Raw genomic sequence first — 16741 nt, 5'->3', positions numbered from 1 at the left:
CAGATCCTCTCTTTCCCTCTCTCTCTGCCCCTCCTCCTGCTCTCGCAAATCAATCAGTCAATCTTTTTTTTTTTTTTTAAAGAAGCAAGTCCATAGGTCTTGCCCACCCTTGAGGGGAGGGGATCCCACAGGACGTGGTTCATGGCCAGTTGCCGTGGTAGTGTCTGCCACAGCATGAGGCTTGAAAACAGTTTCAGAAGACCCTTGTTCCAGACCCATCTCTGCTACTGCTGTGTGACCTCAAGCAAGCTACTCACCTTCTTTGGGTCCCAGCGTCCTCACCTGTGACTAAGCAGTAAAGGTCAGTAGTCAGCGGTTTCAACATTAAAATAGATGCACGTTTTTCTTATGTTCGAAGATGGTGTTCAGCTAGCAGTGCTGTTCTTGTGTTAACCCTAGGAACGCTCCTGACCGCGGCTACCACGCTAACCATAACCAAGTGTGCCACAGTGTGGACGGGGCATAGCCACGTCTGAATAATTCTCCAAGGGCAGGAATGCCACCCTCACTTCACGGACCAGGACACCTGGCTCAGAGAGGCTGAGGGACCTGCCCAAGCCACCCAAGCCACCCAGCTAGAAAACGGCAGCACTGGGCACTCGGCCCAGGCAGGCCCAACTTCAAAGCATGTGCCCTTCCCCCGCTCTCCCCTCTATCTCTAATTGGCAGCTGTCACTGCTCTCTGACGGAATTTAACTTTCCAGCAGGCAGGCTGGGGGTTAGGAGGCTGCTTGCTCTGACCTTGACAGAGTTCTGGGGAAAACCTGGGCCCATCACCACACCCTCCTGCTAACCCCTCCCCTTCGCCACCGAGCAGCCCCTTTCAGCAGAACTCAGGAGGGGACAGCTTGGCTCTCTGGTAGCCAGGCTGGCCCTGGAGTGTGCTGAGCGTCCCCATACATCTTTATGACATCCCGTCTCAAGAGAACAGTGACCCGACCGGTCACCACCAGTGAAACTGTCTTCAGAACCCGCCGATGCATTTGCCTGCCTTTAACTGGGGCTTCTGTCTCCACTGAAGGCAGCGGGGGTTTCTGAAGGGGAGAGGTGGCTGTTGCCACCCACAGTAGGACTGCGCGGGGAGGGGCTCATGGGGTATCATTTACAGGGGCATGGCAGGCAGAACGCCACCACGAAGACGCGGTGCTCCCACGTGGACAGCTGCTGAGCTTCATCCACGCTGGGCCTGGGGCGCGCAGGGGACTGGGGCTGGAATGTGGGGGGAACGTGGAGCCATAGCCTTAAAGGGTGTGACCTTCAGGTGAGAAGCCTGGCCGGACGCCACCTGGGGAAGGGTGTAGAGGACGAGACACTTGGGCCTCCTTCTGCACCTTCCCACTTAGCTGGTAGCAGGGCACCCTCTGGGCTCCAGAAGCCAGAGAGCAAGGAGGGCTGTTTCTGCAGAATGTATCGGTCAGCTCCGAGGGCGGAGAGCAGGGTGGACGGGGTGGAGAGTGGGCGGGCAGGTGGTTTTGGTGAAGGATGTCGGAACAGGGGTTGGGTGGGCATTGGCATCAAGCTTTGCGGCGGGCTGAGGATGTGACCGACATCGCAGGGCGAGCAAGTGACAGCGCCTGTGCGTTTCTTCGACTTCCTGGCCCGGAGCTGGGTGCGGGAGGAGGGCGTGGGGAGGAGCGGACTGTTCTGCAGGAGAGACGGAGGGCTGGGGTTGGGGGCCAGAGAGCAGACGGGGTGGGGGGAGCATGTGAGGAGCGCTGGAGGCAGAGAGAACGGACAGGAGCCAGCAGGTGGCAGGAGGCTGCGGTGGGGACCGAGGTGACCAGCAGTCTGACTCTGTGATGGCACGTCGCCGTCAACACCCAAGAGGCCTGACAACAAAAAGCAACATGCGTCCATCTCTGGGGGAGAGGAAGCCGCATCTTCCTGACCTGATGGCTGGGAAGGAATTAACAAGATCCTCAACGCACAAACTGTGGAAGAAAATATTGGTTGCTTTGACATTAAAAATGTGAAAATTTCTGGGGGCCCCTGGGGAGCTGTCAGTCAGGCATCTGCCGTCGGCTCAGGTCATGGTCTCGGGGTCCTGGGATGGAGCCCCTTGTCCGGCTCCCTGCTCAGCGGGGGCGTCTGCGTCTCCCTCTCCCACTCCCCGGCTCATGCGCACACACTCTCTCTCTCTCCCCCCCAAAATAAGTAAATAAAATCTTTAAAATGTAGAGATTTCCATTACAAAGTGAAGACACAAGTCACGGACTAAAAGTCACTGGCAGTATAAGCCGCTGAGTACAGAGACAGAGTAGCATCTGAGGGACTTCGGAAAACCTGTCAGGGAAGACCGGGAGCCAGACGGAGAGACGAGCAAAGCGCACAGGCCAGTCGGGCAAGCGGAAGACGGGGCTTGGGTCCAGAGTGCGGCACACTGCGGGGCTCGCCGGCCCGCGGGAACACACGGGCTGGGTCACAGCGTGCCACCTTTTCACGCCCAGCAGGCGGGCAGAGCACCAGGCGTGGTCAGGATGGGGGACGTAGGCATGTGGCACTCGCAGCAGGAAGGCCCCGTGGGCATCCCTGTAGCAGAGATGCCACGCACGCGCCATGACCCGGTGGTGAGTGCTCTGCGGAGGGCAGCCACGGGAGACTGCTCCGGGCGTGCAAAGACACACGCATCAGCGTTCATGGTATTGTTTGTCACAGCAAGCAGCCTGGGAGCGTCGATGGGCGGGAGAATGAATCACTCGATTATGGTAAATTTGTACAATGGGATCTTGGGGACTTGACAGTTAATGAATGAAAGCCGGTAAACCCCCCGACATAATGAGTCAGAAAAGCTGAAGGGCACGTGTGGCACAGCTGCTTGCACGCCGTCTGAAAGGAAGCCCAGGGAAGGTGGTCTAGGGCTCACCCGGAAGCTGTGTGCAGTGCTGAGAGCCGGACCCTCCCCCACGCTCCACCCGTCCCGTCCGTGGGGCTCCACTGCTCAGGCCCGGCGGGGACGGGGTGGGAGGCAGCGTGTAGCAGTGTGTGCATGGGGTGGCGAGTGTATGTGTGAGTGTGGGTGACTGTGCCCAGCAGAGGGGGCAGGGGTGTGTATGTGAGCAGGGGTGAGTGTTGGTGGGGAACGGAGTGTGTGTACACATGGGCACATATATGGGCACGTGTGAGTGGGCATGCTTACATGAGTGTGGGGTGTGAGAGCGTATGTGAGTGCGTGACCGCGTGTGGGTGACGAGGGTGAGTGTGTGACACGTGAGAGCCGGTGTGAGTCTGAGCATGAACACGCGTGCATTGTGATAGTGTGAGCGGCGTGTGACAGTGGGTGTGTGAGTGTGTGCTAACGTGAGGCTGAGCCCTGAGGCCACTTGTGGGAAACCCTGAGCAGCCGGCCCCCCAGTGCGGGTGACTTGGGGGCCATCCCTGAGGTCCCCATCACTGGGCTTGGGCCACTCTAGCAGCTAGAGCCAGAGGGGGGCCCAAGGAACGGGATCGCTGGCCTCCTTAGGAGCCGCCTTCAAGGGAAGATCGCTGTGATGGGCCCCAGACACGAGGACCTCTGGCCCCCCAGTTCTTCAGGAAGGTTCCTACCAGGTGCACTTCCTGGTCCGTCCAGCAGGTGGCGCTGCCCAGGCAGTTTGCAGTGGGATGTCTGGGTCTGGGCCCAACCCCCTGTGCAAGTTGGGGAAACTGAGGCAGGACTTCTCCTGCCTCCAAGGCTTTTCCTTCCACACCAGGGAATTCACTCCCACAGGTGCCGAGTGTTCATGGGGACTTGCTCCATGCTCAGGGCTGTGAACAGGGGTGAGCAGAGCAGGGCTCCCTCAGGAGTTCACGTCCCGGAGACGGGACGGGTGCGGGTCCTGTGGGAAGTGCCTGGCCCTGGAACAGTGCCCTCATCCCACATCCAGCCCAGTGTGCACGGGAGCCCCCCGCGCCAGCTGGCCCCAAGCCCCCCTGGGATTTACGGTCATGGCTGTGCGCCTCAGCTCCCTCGTTAGCACCTGGTCTCTCCTGTCTCCATGTTTCTGGGAGAGGCAGCATGTCCCAGTGCACAAGAATGGGGACACAGATGGACATGAGACACCCTGCAAAGGCACTGGGGCCCCTCCACGTGGGCACCTCAGCGAGCCCTTACCTGTGGTGCTGGGGGCGGGTGCGTTCAGGACATGTTTGAGTCCCAGACGCTACTGTGGGTGTGGGTCTTTGGAGACGTGCTCCGGTGAGGCTGAGGTCCTGTCGGATGGAGTTGGGGGGCTTTAAATCCAATGTCAAATGTCCTTAGGAGAAGAGACACAGAGACAGACTCACCCAGCAGAGAGGCCCCGTGAGGACAGAGGCACAGGTTGGAAGGACAAGTCTGCAGAGGAAGGCCCTGGGTTGGTAGCCAGCATCAGCACCCGGGGGCGCAGGAAGGATCCTCCTCTAGAGGCCTGAGGGAGTGTGGCTCTGCTGACCCCTTGATCTCAGTCTTCCCACCTCCAGAATGGGAGAAAACAGACTTCTTTGTGCCCAGCCCCGCGGTCCTGGTCTGTGGTGCGGGTGACTTGGGGGACCACTTGCTGTGGCTGCCCTGTGCTGCTCATGTGGAGGGCATGCCCAGGACCGGGAGGGAGCCTCTGGCTCACAGCAGCCCCGAGGGGCAGGCTGGCTCCCCACCCCCTTTTCCTCCGAGACCCAGCTTGGCGGGGCCAAACATGGGCCAGGTGGGTGCCTCTGGGGCTCCTAGCCAGACTTGCCCAGATCTCAGCTTGGCGGCTGGATGCAGACCCCTCAGCCACCACGTTCATGCACACGTGTCCCGGTGTGTCCCCCACCCCGGCCCGTGCATGCTCTGAGCACACGCCTGAGTGGCGCTCCAGGCTGAGGCACAGTGAGGCGTCCTGTGCCTGCCACTTGCAAGGCAGGGATGTGCCCTGGGAGCCTCCGCTGTCCCATCTGTAAGGGGCTAGTCCTAGCTGGCCCACAGGGCCATTGTTAGGATGACCCCAGACATTGCCGTCCCGTGCGGGGAGAGCAGGAGCTCCGTGAGTGGCGGACCCTGACTGTGGGTGTGCATCGCAGCCGAGAAGACCGGGTGGGCGAGCTGAGGGATGGCAGCTCGATTCCCACCTATGAGCGGCTGCCGGGCCGCAGGGAAGCTGGTGGTGGTTCAGGCAGGAGGGGTGGGTCTCGGGCAGCCCGAGGGCCAAGAGAGAAGAAAAGTCCGCCTGCGGGCAGGGCTCACGCGTACCGCTCCCGCACAGCCAGTGGGTTAAAACCTGATTATTGAAGAGACACAGGTTCCGCCAGCGGATGAGCAGGTGCGTGAGGTTCACAGCCGGCCTTAGCTTCGGATGCACGGAGTCCAAATGGAAGGCTCCCAAAGTCGGGGTGCAGTGGGGGAGGGGGCGGCACACAGGGGATCACATGATTTTCTCGCAACGTGTGTCAGCGATCCAGTTTCAGAGACTGACCTTAAAATCCGTTCACGCGAGTATAGGTTCTGACCATACGGCCCAGGGCAATGGTGAGCACAGGCAAGAGCAAGTGGGGGGCCTGAGGTCTGATGGGGGGAGGACATGGATGGCAGCGCCGGGCGCCACATAGGGGAGGGCTGTGTGGTCTGGCCCGCGAGGCCCCCTCTACGACCAGAAGTATCTGCTTCCGTCTGCAGCGGGAATAGGCAGCTGGAGCCCCAGGGGAGGGAAGTTGAGGTTCGATTTTTGTTGCTTTTTTTAAGGTCCGATATTTCTGTAGGACCCACTTGCTGGGCGTCTCATGGGGCGCTGTCCTCCTGCTGTCAGTGGACACGCAGACCACAAAATAAAGCAGTTATTCCCGTCTGATTTGTCACTCCAGTGTAAACTTTGGCGGGTATGGCTGTTCTAAACGAACCATCCAGCACGGGCCTCGGGGTCCCTTTACCCTGGTAAAGCCGGGCCAGCCAGAGAGCAGTTCCAGACACAAAAGCCAGTTTGTGCTTGAAGACGTCCCCCCCCCCCGGTGTTATGTATCACGGGAAGTATTGGGAACAGCAGACGCGTCCAGCCACAGGGGATGGCCGAGTGCTCAGCGCGGTTCCTCCAGACAGAGCGTCACCGACCGTCCACAGACGCAGCCAGAAATGTTACCGTGTGCTCTCGAGACCCAGCAATGTCACTTCCAAGAAGCCCTCTCCAAGGCACACCCAAGGGAGAGTCCACAACCTTTCACAATGATTGTGAAAAGCTGGACTCCACCTGGCTGCCCCCCGCGGGGTTGAACGCGGTTGAACCAGCTTCCGAACGTGGAGTGCGGAATGGAGCGCAGAGACCGATGGGCAAGTTTGAAGAATTCAGGTGAGGGTCGATCTGCACAGGTGCGCGGGGGGCTCAAGGCGGTCAGCAAAGGACGTGGGAACCAGCAGCCGTGCCTTCCGGGAGCGCGGTCCCCTGCCCACCTGGGGAGAAGGAAGGGGCCTCTGTGTGGGGCCAGCAGCTTCGCAGGGTCCTGGGACAGAGGCCGCGGCACTTAACGATGGATATGAGTATGTGCAGAACTTCGAAACATGATTTATTTTCGTGTCTTTGCTCTCCTATCACAGGGGCTGTGTGAGACCATGCAAGAGGTAAAACATGACTGCACGTACATGTGTGAACATGTATGTATGTGTGGATATGTACGTGCACACACACGTGTGTACATGCATTTAAAGTCAGAAATATCACAGCACGCACACATGTAGGTAGGGTCTTTAGTGTGTAAATAAGTGAGCAAATACCTTTCTCCAGGGAGGGTTTTTAAAAATCGGACTGGCCCGGTGAGAACCAGAGGGTTGACAGTGACAACCCCTGGGTATTAGGGTTAAGGGCAATCTTTTTTTCTTCTCTCTTCCTCACACTTTTTATTTTCTGAATATTTTGCAATGAGTCCGTACTCCTCTTACGAGGAGAAAAATAACTATTTTGCAATAAATGCATAAATAAATGTTACAAGGGAATGCCAGTGTTTACCAGGATTACGAAACGGCACCGACAGACCCTTGCAGAGGTTCTGTGAAGTGGGACAAGATGGAGGGCTGCCCCGGTGTGCTCGGTGCCTATATGACACGTGTGGACGGCGGGGACCCTGCCTGGGTGGGAGATGAGGGGCGGCCCCCTGATGGGCTGCTTCTGCCCTCTTTCTCTGCCCTCATCTTTGATGGAAGATTCCCCCACAAAAATGAATCAAATGGCTTTTCAGAGAGGGCCGAGAGGAAGGGAGCTGGACGCCGTCCCCAGACAAGAGGAAGGGGTCACATCAGATCTAGACGGCCCTGGAAGATGGGACAGAGTCTGCTCTCCCAGTTCCCACATGGGGAAACTGAGGCCGAGAGGCGCTAACCCTCCTTTCTCACTCACTGTGCCCTTACTGTTGTCACATGGGCTCCCTGCCAGAGCCCTTAGACTGGATGCTCTGGTAATCCCCATCTTACTGAAACAGAGCAGTTACGCAACTCGCCCGAGACCGCACAGCCAGAGCAGGCTTTGAAGCCCAGAGCCAGACTCAGAGGCTGCATGCTCGGCCCCGACAGCTGCCTCCAGGAAGGGCCTGACCGCCCTGGCCCACGGTTCTGTCCTTGCTGCTGAACTCCCCACCTGTGTCCAGGCCATTCTCTTGCCTGAAACACCCTCACTTTTCTGCTCTGTCTGAGGGGAGGAAGGGCTGGGCTGCTCTGTGGGCAACATCCCTTCCCATACACTTGGACTTGCCAACCAGCTGGGGGCCATATTGCTCACACCCAGCTTCCCCGGGCACCGTGGCCACTCACTCACCACTGGGCAGCACCTCTGCTTCCCAGACAGACAGCGTTTTCCCATCCTGCCTACACTTTCTGGAAAACCAGTGTCATGGCTGATGACTGGACAGGCCTGGCCCTGAGTGGCCTTCCTGGCTGGCTGGGCCCTGGGGACATGGTAGGCACAGAAATAGCCTTGCTTCTCCCCAGCTGCTAAAAGACCGCCCAGCTGCTGGCACGAGGTCTGAGTGCCCGACTGCCCTGTTCTCTGCTCAGGACTGGCCCTGTTTCCTTCCTGGACAGAACAGAAAGCAAATCCTCAGTCTGTGACCCCCAGAGTTTCCAGGCTGGGACTCGAGGTGGGATGGGATGAGGAGCCGAGGCCATCACCTCCAACAGCCCGGACATTCCCGCTGCCACTTGGGCTGGCAAGGTTTAAAAGTTCCCATTGCTCGGGAAGGACAAGGACAGGCTAAAGGGTCTGCCAGCCCAGCAGCGAGGGTTGATTCTCACTGGGGCAGGGATTCCTATGGGGTTCATGGGTCTGTAAACTTAGATGGGAAGAAGGAATTACACCTTTGCCCCAGACCCCAGCCTCAGCAGGATTAGCCAAGAGGCAACTTTGCTGCCCATGGAGACTTCAGACGGGCATATCAGCCAGAGTCAGTGCAGATATCTCAGAAATGCCGTCCTCACTCCAACCTTCCAGGCAGGTACCGTGATCATCCCCTTTACAGAAGACAGAACCAGGGTCGGCAGGGACCCATGACTCAAGCTTGTGAATTCCAGCACGGGTCCATCTAACCCCACCTCCCCAGCCATCCTCTTATTTTTGGACATATTTCTGTGTGTGTACCTTTCCCCCTAAGTACTTTGCCACGCGTATCACAAACAAGATGTCAGTACTGTAGACGCTTTACTTCTGGAAATGCAGATCTCTTGCCCCCTTCTTGCCTATCCCCACACCCACCCTGCAGTCACAAGCTGAGAGATCTTGGGCCAGGAGCCAGCAGGACCCCCTGAGTTACCCCCTAGACCCCTGGTCCCCTCTTCCTTGGAGAATCTGAGGACAGAAGCTGGTGTCTTAGTTTTTGCCCGGGCTCGTTCCTCTTGAAGCTTCAGTGCAAGCCGGGTGCTGCCTTTCTGCTATGGAGACACACATGCAACGTCTTCCCCTGGGGGGTCCCGGCAGCTCTGGCACCAGTGCCCCAGCTCCTCAACTTGTACGGCCTGATCCCATAGGTAGTGAGCCCTCCGTCACTGGAGGCATGTAAGTGAAGCCTGAAAAGAGCTCTGGAGAGGGTGGGGAGATGTTGTAGAGCACATTCGAACCCAGAACATGGCCTGACTGGCATCGGGGTTTCTGCACCTCTGCCCGTGGGCATGCCAGGCGGGAGAGCTCTGCAGCTCTACCCCATGCCCACTGCAGGCTGTTTTGTGGTGTCCTGCTCCCTGTCCATTAGACGCCAGGAGCACCTCCCACCCAACCAAAGTGAACCCCCAGAAGTGTCCCCTGGGGGGAACTCACCCTGTTGAGAACTTCTGAAGTAGCGGGAACTGAAAGTCCTTTCTGTCCTCAAATCCCAGGACCGAATCTGCTCCCAGGACAGCCCCCTCGTCCTCTCTGTTCCTGGCGCCGCAGCCTTTCGGTTGCTATGGAAACTGGGCCTTTTCTTGCCTCGCCATCTCCTCGCCCTCACTGATACCTTCTTTCAACTCAGGGAACCCGTGTGGGAGCCCGGGGGCGCCCGCAGACAGCCCCCCGGTTCCTCTCCTGCCAGCCCCGAGCGACCGACCCGGGCCTCCCCAGGAGCGAGGATTCAGGGAGAGGGGCCGGCGCGGAGGGCTCCCTCCCTGAATCGGCCGCAGGGAAGGAGGGGCAGGGGGCTGGGTCGGGTGGGGCGGGGCCCGCTGCCAGAGGGACGCGGGGGTCCGACACCCGAGTGGAGATAAGGAAGCAGAGGTGGACGGTTTGCGGTGTGCTGCGGCTGCAGAGACCCGCCCTGGCCTGGTCCTTGCCCTGGAGGCAACAAACCCCACACCGGCCTTAAGCAGGGGTGAGTGACATACCCTGGGAGTGAGAAGGGGGTAGGAGAGGGGCTAGGAGACAGGTGGGAGGCAGTTGCAGCAGTCCAGGAGGAGGCAGTGAGGAATGGGCCCCGTGGTGGTGGCCAGAGCGGGGGCTGGGCAGGAGGAATGCAGAGGGAGAGCAGGTCTGATGCAGCGGGAGGAGCCACGGCTGGGGCCAGGCCTCCTGGGGGTGGGGCCAGGTCTCCTGGGGGTGGAGCCAGGCCTCCTGGGGGTGGGGCCAGGCCTCCTGGGGGTGGGGCCAGGCATTGGGGTGGGGGCGGAGGGGGAGCCATATGTGGTGGGGGTGGGGGCCAGGCCTCTTTGGGGTGGGGCCTTAGGCCCATGGGGAGGGGCCAGACATTGGGGGAAGGAGGGGAAGGGGCAGTCATATATTGTGGCGGAGGGTTCGGACTGCATATGCTAAGAGTGGGGCCCTATACCCTAGGGGGTAGGGCCATATGTCCTTGGGGCAGGGCCAGGCCTCCCGGGGGTGGAGCCAGGCCTCCCGGGGGCGGGGCAAGGCCTCCCAGGGGCGGGGCCATGTGTCCCTTGGGAGAGGCCCGGCCTCCTGGGGGTGGGGCCTATGTCCTGAGGGTGGAGCCAGGCCTCCTGGGGTGGGGCCGTATAGCCTAGGGGTGGAGCCAGGCGTTCAGGGTGGGGGTGGAGGGGAGCCATATGTCGTGGGGGTGAGGCCAGTCCTCTTGCGTGTGGGGCCGTGTATCTTAGGAGGCCGGGCAGGCCTTTGGTTGGAGAAGGGAAAGGAAAGCGTCCTTCTTGCCGGCCCAGCTTCCTTTTCATGGGCTCCCTCCGTGTTTCCCTCCTAACCTTAGCCATCGGCCCAAACAGTACCTGCCGAAATCCTTACCTGGAAAGCGTGTGCCTGGAATGGTTCTGTCCGTGGGGTTCGGCTCACGTCCCCGGGGTGAAGCGGCACGTGGAGCACACACTGCGCCTGGTCTGGGAGGGACTGGAGGCGCTAAGGCAGAGGCCGGGCTGTGGGCCGCGTGCCACCGTGCGGGTGGGGAAGGAAAACAACGGGTAAGGCTGTGTGCGTGTGTGCCCATCCACGTTTCCGGGGCGACTCCAAGACGCTGGCCGCATTGCTGTGTTGCTTCCCTGTGGGGAGCTGGGCACTGAGAAAGGCCGAGAAGGAGACTTCTCACCTTATTCCTGAGCCAGCTGCGAGCTGCTTGTGGGCACGTCAGGGAACAGAACCGGGATCAGCGTGGTGAATAAGGAGCCCGTCTCATCATGGGACCCAGAGGCAGGCAGCTGGGGCAGCAGGGACCTCACCTGGCTCCTGTCCTCATGTCTGCATGACGGCGGCTGCACCACCGCCCTCCGTGGCCTCCACACTGGAAGGAGGGCCTTGCAAAGCACAGAAACCAGCTGAGTGGGAAGGGCTCTTCCAGAAGCCTGTTCATGCCATGCATGAGCTGTCAGCGGTGCTGGGTCCCACAGCCCAACCCAGGGAAGGCTGGGACATGGGGGTTTTCAGCAAGGACTTGATGCCCCAGACAAAATCAGAACGCTGGTAGCAAAGAAGACAGAAGGCATGGAGGCAGGATGGGCACACTGTGTGCCTTTTGAATTTTGTACTAGGAAACTCCCTCGCCTACTTAAAACAAACAGCCCTCTCCGGCAATTGTCCTGTCCCCGTGGCCCCCAGCTTGCGTCCATCCCAGAACCTTGGTCTCTGCACACAGCACCCCCATGGGAGCAGATGCAGGCACAGTTTGGAGCAGGGAGGCTCAAGGCAGCATGGTCTTCCCCCTTCCTGCAGCGGGAGGATGGTGCTATGCCAGGGACAGGTGAGATGGCAGATGGTGGCTGAGCGGGGTGGCAGTCTGCAAGGTAATGAGGTAGCTCATTATCAGGCAATTTTTGTTGGTGGCTAAGAGCCCAGCCCCAGTCCAGCTCACTCAGCCCAGGGAGGTGAGGTCTGGGCCCGGTCCTGCCTGTTTCGAGAAGGCTCAGCTATGCCTGCATGCAGAAGGTCCTTTGGTGCCCCCCCTGTGAGGGGCCAGGATTCCCCAATCTGCTGCCTAGATTGGTGTGCTTCAAAGACAGGTGCTGGGCTCCTCCGCCCAGAGAGGAAGATTCAGCAGGTCAGAGGGGCCCCGCAGCCTGCCGTTCCAGACAAGCTCCGGGTGCTTCTGATGCAGTGGCGTCCCTGGCTCAACCTGGGATCCACATCCACAGAGCTTTGCCGAGTGCCTGCGGGACTCCCTTTGCATGCGCTGCCTCCCGTACGGTCCCCGGGATTGCCAGCCACGAGATGAAACTGGCATGAGCCCGTTTCACAGACAAGGAAATAGAAACCTAGCCTGTGAAGTCCTGCAGTCAAGGTCACACCGCTGTCCGGAAGGAGCCTCTATCCTGGCAGACAGGCTTGCTCCCAGGAGCGGGCAAAGTCTGTGCCTGTTGGCCCGTGTGACCTCCGTGACCTGAAGGTGTCCCATGGCTGGTCCTCTCCAGCAGAAGACAGACTGATGCCTTAGGGCCATATCCTCACCTGAGTTCCAGCCCCATCAGACGGCAGGCACCTGCATTTGTCAAAGGAGCAGAATTAATATTATGTGACCGATACACATTTGTATATATTGCACACCACACACATAAACACACATTATGTATTTGTATATATAAATCTCTCGCCCACACACACACGTGTATATATGTATGGAGGCCTGCATTCCAGAGTGTTCAGGGTGGGCTGGCCTGGGCTGGAGACCCCGAGGACAGCTGATGCTACCGTCCCAGTCTGTTGTGTGCTGGCAGAATGCCCTGCCCTCTGACTTGGAGGAGGTCAGTCTTTTGTTCTATTCAGGCCTTCACCTGATTGGATGAGACCCACCCTTATTGTGGAGGGCAACCTTCTGTACTCAACCCACAGATTTAAAAGCTAGTCTCATCTAAACACATCCAGAATAAGGTTTGACTAAATAAATATCCAGGCACTGTGGCCCAGCCACCTGGACTCATAAAATCTATACCTCACTGTGCCCAGTAGGTACTTGTGGAATGAATAAATCCAGGCCCATTCTGTTAGGGCAGAATCGTCTTTGATGGGCAATAGCCTGGACATGGGAAAGCCTGCTGTGTCCTAGGCCAGCCCTTGCCCTACTGACCACCTCTTGGTGTGGCCTCAGCCCTGAGCTCCCATTTGTTCCTTTGCTGGAGGGAGACCAGTCTAGACAGGGGCCAGCTGGGAACCTGCCCGCTGCTCTGCCCAAGCAGAGGTGTCCAGCCCCGCAGGGCATGGTGGCGGCCTCCCCAGGCAGCCGCCAGCTCTGCTGCCCTTGGAAGTGTCCCGGGTCTGAGCACTGACCACTGGCTCTGGGAGATTGTGGACTGGTGTGCCCACACACTGACCTTGAGGCCCGAGGCTTGGCTTCCCTCTCCTGTTATGTAGCCTGCCCCCCGGCAGGGTCCCAAATGCTCACCCCAAGTTTTCTGTGCCGCAGTGGCTTTGCCATCACCAGGGAGCGCAGTCAGGGCCCAGGCTACCTGTGGTGGGGGCGGGGGGCTCTGGACTCCGGCTTTCTGGGTTTCAGTCCCCACTCTGCCACCTGGCACAGCGTGAGCAAGCAACGTGGCTCATTTCCTCTGCTGCCGCATGGACAGCACCTGGGTGGCTGCAAGGGTCCAGCGGGCGGTGTGGGCAGGCTCTGAGGGGCCTGCGGACGGGAAGACATTCATGGGTCAGCACTGTGGTGCCGTCCACAGAGGCCAGCGTCCCTCGGCCCTGCCGTGGGCTCCCTGAAGGGAGGCCTTGGGGGCAGCGGTGGTGTGCCCGGGTGTTCATCGGCGTCTCCTCCCACCGTGCTCTTCCCTATAAACACCTCCCCTGAGGGCCGCGTCAGGCTGGCCGCCGGCGAGGACTCAGTCCACTTGCCTGCGGGGCGGCCCTGGACAGTGACCCGCCTTCTGCTGCCACACGGCTGTTACCGAGAGTCCTCATCTGTAGTGTGGGGGTGACTATCGTGGCGCGCCCTAGGATGGCTTTGGAGACGAACGGGACTGTAGGAAGCGGGCTCGCCCTGGAGCTTGGCACAGAGAAGGACTCAAAACACAGGCGTAGTGGCATTGCCGGGGGCGTGTGGATTAGAAATCCCAGCTCTCTCGAGATTGAGCTGGCCCCTTGAAACTTCCACTTCATTCCTCGAACATGAAACTCGCTGTTTCAAGGGTGCATTCAGTGGTGTTCGGCACATTCTCGGAGTTGTCACAATTATCAGCACTACTTACTTCGAGAACTTTCCATTGCCCCAAACAGAAACCCCGTCCCCATCAGCAGACACTCCCCACTTCGCTCCCCAGGCCCTCCGTCCCTGGATTTTCCTCCTCTTCATGCACAGCTTGTGTGGACAGACCCTCACAGCAAGTGGGGACTCTGCACCCCTGTTTCCCCCTCCCTCTTGTAGCACGGGTCAGCCCTTCCTGTCTTTTCACTGCCCGCTAACATCCCACTGTCCCCACAGCGTGTGTACCCGTGCTTCAGCCGATGGACACTTGGGCTGCCTCCTTACGCTAACGTTGGAAACATCTTTATCTGAAGACTTTTTATTGAAATACGACACACCAGCCAAGCACACAAATCCCGCCTGGGCCGGGGGCTGCGTTCTCAGAACGAAGGCATTCATGTAACAGTAAGAAACAGATCATCGCCAGCCCCGTTAGCCCCCGCTTCCCGGCCTCCTTGACACTGTCCACATCGAGTGAGCGTCAAAGTGACCTTCAGCACGGAAGGTTGGCTTCTGACCCAGCAGGCATCTCTCCAGCTCACTGCTGTCTGGGACTCGTCCGTGCTGCACGTGGCTTCCGCTCGCTCCTCTTCATCGTGGCGTGGTGCTCCATCGTCCAGCAGACCACGTTTGTTTATCCCTCCTGCTGCGGACGGATAGTGGGTGGCTCCCGGGGACAGCTGTCACCAGTTGCGCACTGTGGACGTCCCGGCACGTGCCTGTGGAATGACAGGTGCGTCCGTTTCTGCTGCAACGGGGGCTTGAAGTCGTGGTGTGTGCGTGCTCAGCCTCAGGAGGCACGGCTGGCTCAAAGCTCCATCACTCAGAACCCCCGAAGTGTCTGAAAGTGCCCGTTACACGTGCCCTCGGCCTCCGTCAACATTCGCTCTGTTTAGGCTTCCTCGAGATACAAGGCGCAGACCGCACGATTTGTCCGCGTCCAGCACGCGGTTCGGCGGAGCTGAGCGGACGCAGTAGGGCTGCACGGCCGTCGCTGGGGCCAATTTTAGGACATTTGAATCACCCTGAAAAGAATCCCTCATGCCCTGGCCATCAGCCTCAGACCCCACCTCGTCCCACCCTGGGCTGTCTCTGATTTACCTTCTCTCCCCGCACAGTGCTGTCAGATGGGCCGCGGTATCCTGGGACGGCTTCACTTGACGCAGGGTTCTGGGCTCCCGCCTGGTGGCACGTGTCAGCATGTCTACGTCGTTTGCGGCTGATTCGTATTCCAGGACAGCTCGTGTTTCGTTCGCCTGTTCAGCAGGTGACTTGGGCTCTGTCGTGAGTGGTATTGCCGTGGGTATTCTGGTCCAGGGTTTTGTGCGGATGCATGTTTTCATTTCCTTCGGGTCGATACCCAGGAGTGGGAATTCTGGGCAGTTCCTCCACATTGAACTGTTGGAGGAAGTGCCAGACTTGGTTCCCGCTGTGGCCGCACCGCTGTCCCCCCGCAGCAGCCGTCTCCGCTCCCAGCAAGGACCATGACTCCACCAGGTGCAGCCAGGCGTAGAGAAGCCCCAGGGAAGGTGGGATTTTGTCACCGTGGGCGCGCTGGCGGGGAGCCGTGCTGCGATCGTGTGGACGGCCCGAGACAGCCAGCGTCTGGGGAGAGTCCAGTCCCGCCTTCATGTACGCAGGGGCCACACCATGTCTCAAGGCAGCGGTGTTGGGCCGAGAGTCAACAGTGGAGTCTGTGGCCACAGGCTGTAGCTCCTCTCCCTGAGCTGTTCCGAGTCTCTGGTGGCAGGAGTCTCCCGGGAAGGGCGCTTCATCCCACAGGGTGCAGAAGCCAGCATTGGTGACTTGTGCAGTTTCTAGGGAGTGTCACACAGGCCCGGCCGGCAGTGCTGTCCAGCCCCGACTGGTGGTCCTGTGCTCCTGTTTTGCCAAAGCCCAGGTTTTCCTTCTTGGGGAGGCTGGGACTGGTTACCAGTCACTCACAGAAAGTTCCAGAAGTTGTCTTTGACGTGGAGAAACCCCCCAGAACAGAGGAAGGGGGTCTGGCTCCTGACTGCAAAGTGGTCAGCCCTCCCAGGGGGCCGTTGCCGCTTGGACGGAAGCACAGAGGGTCCAAGCGGGCTCTGGTCTGTGGAGACACCAGCTTCGGCATGAAGGCATCGGGTGCTGGGCGGTCCCTGGGCACTGTCGTGCCTGTGGGGGAGGCCCTTCTCCTCACCTGAGCTCTGGGCCTCTTCCTGGAGCGAGACGCATGGTCTGCTGGAATCTGGGCTTGGCTGCGTAGCAGGGGTTTGGATTCAGCCCCTGACTCCCAAGTGGCCTTGAGCAGGTCATTGGCCTTCCCAGTCTCAGTTTGCCCATCAGCAGGAGCACAGGGTCAACCCGATGATGCTTTGGGCTCTCCTAGCTCTCTTGGGAAGTGGACCCCGGCTGCACACTGGTCTTTGGACAACAATCCTCCCTCCAAGGCAGCTAGCAGGGCCTGTGGCCCTCCCAGAGGCCGCGTGGGATGTGTTTATATTCTGGAGCAGAAGAATGCCTGGTTCCTGGAGGCAGGCCGCCCTGGCCATCCTGCCTGTCCGCCTGGGACCGCCAGGAGTCTGTCCACGGAGCCCTTGGGCCTCCCAGTGGCAGGAAGGAGAAGGGACAGTTCCTGGGAAGCTCCAGACATTTCCATCCCTCCCTCCCTCCCTCCCTCCGTCCCTCCCTTCTTCTCTCCCTTCCTTCTCTCCTTCCCTCTTTCCTTCCTTCTTTCCTTCCAAAGATTTTATTT

The 16741-nt window shown here is 59.6% G+C and overlaps 1 long non-coding RNA gene across 1 annotated transcript; it reads right to left on the bottom strand.

Annotated features, from left to right (window-relative positions):
• LOC125089525 (uncharacterized) lies at positions 1–9876 on the bottom strand. The gene is made up of 3 exons (XR_007123969.1): positions 9219–9876; positions 3544–8983; positions 1–1644 (listed from the first exon to the last, which is right to left on the bottom strand). It is a non-coding gene; the product is annotated as an uncharacterized LOC125089525 (long non-coding RNA).
• Positions 9877–16741: the final 6865 nt, after the last annotated feature.

Source organism: Lutra lutra, chromosome 17 (assembly GCF_902655055.1).
Source record: "Lutra lutra chromosome 17, mLutLut1.2, whole genome shotgun sequence".
Taxonomy (NCBI): Eukaryota; Metazoa; Chordata; class Mammalia; order Carnivora; family Mustelidae; genus Lutra; species Lutra lutra.
The sequence above is the reverse complement of the archived record's forward strand: the minus strand, read 5'-3'. Positions and strand labels throughout refer to the sequence as shown.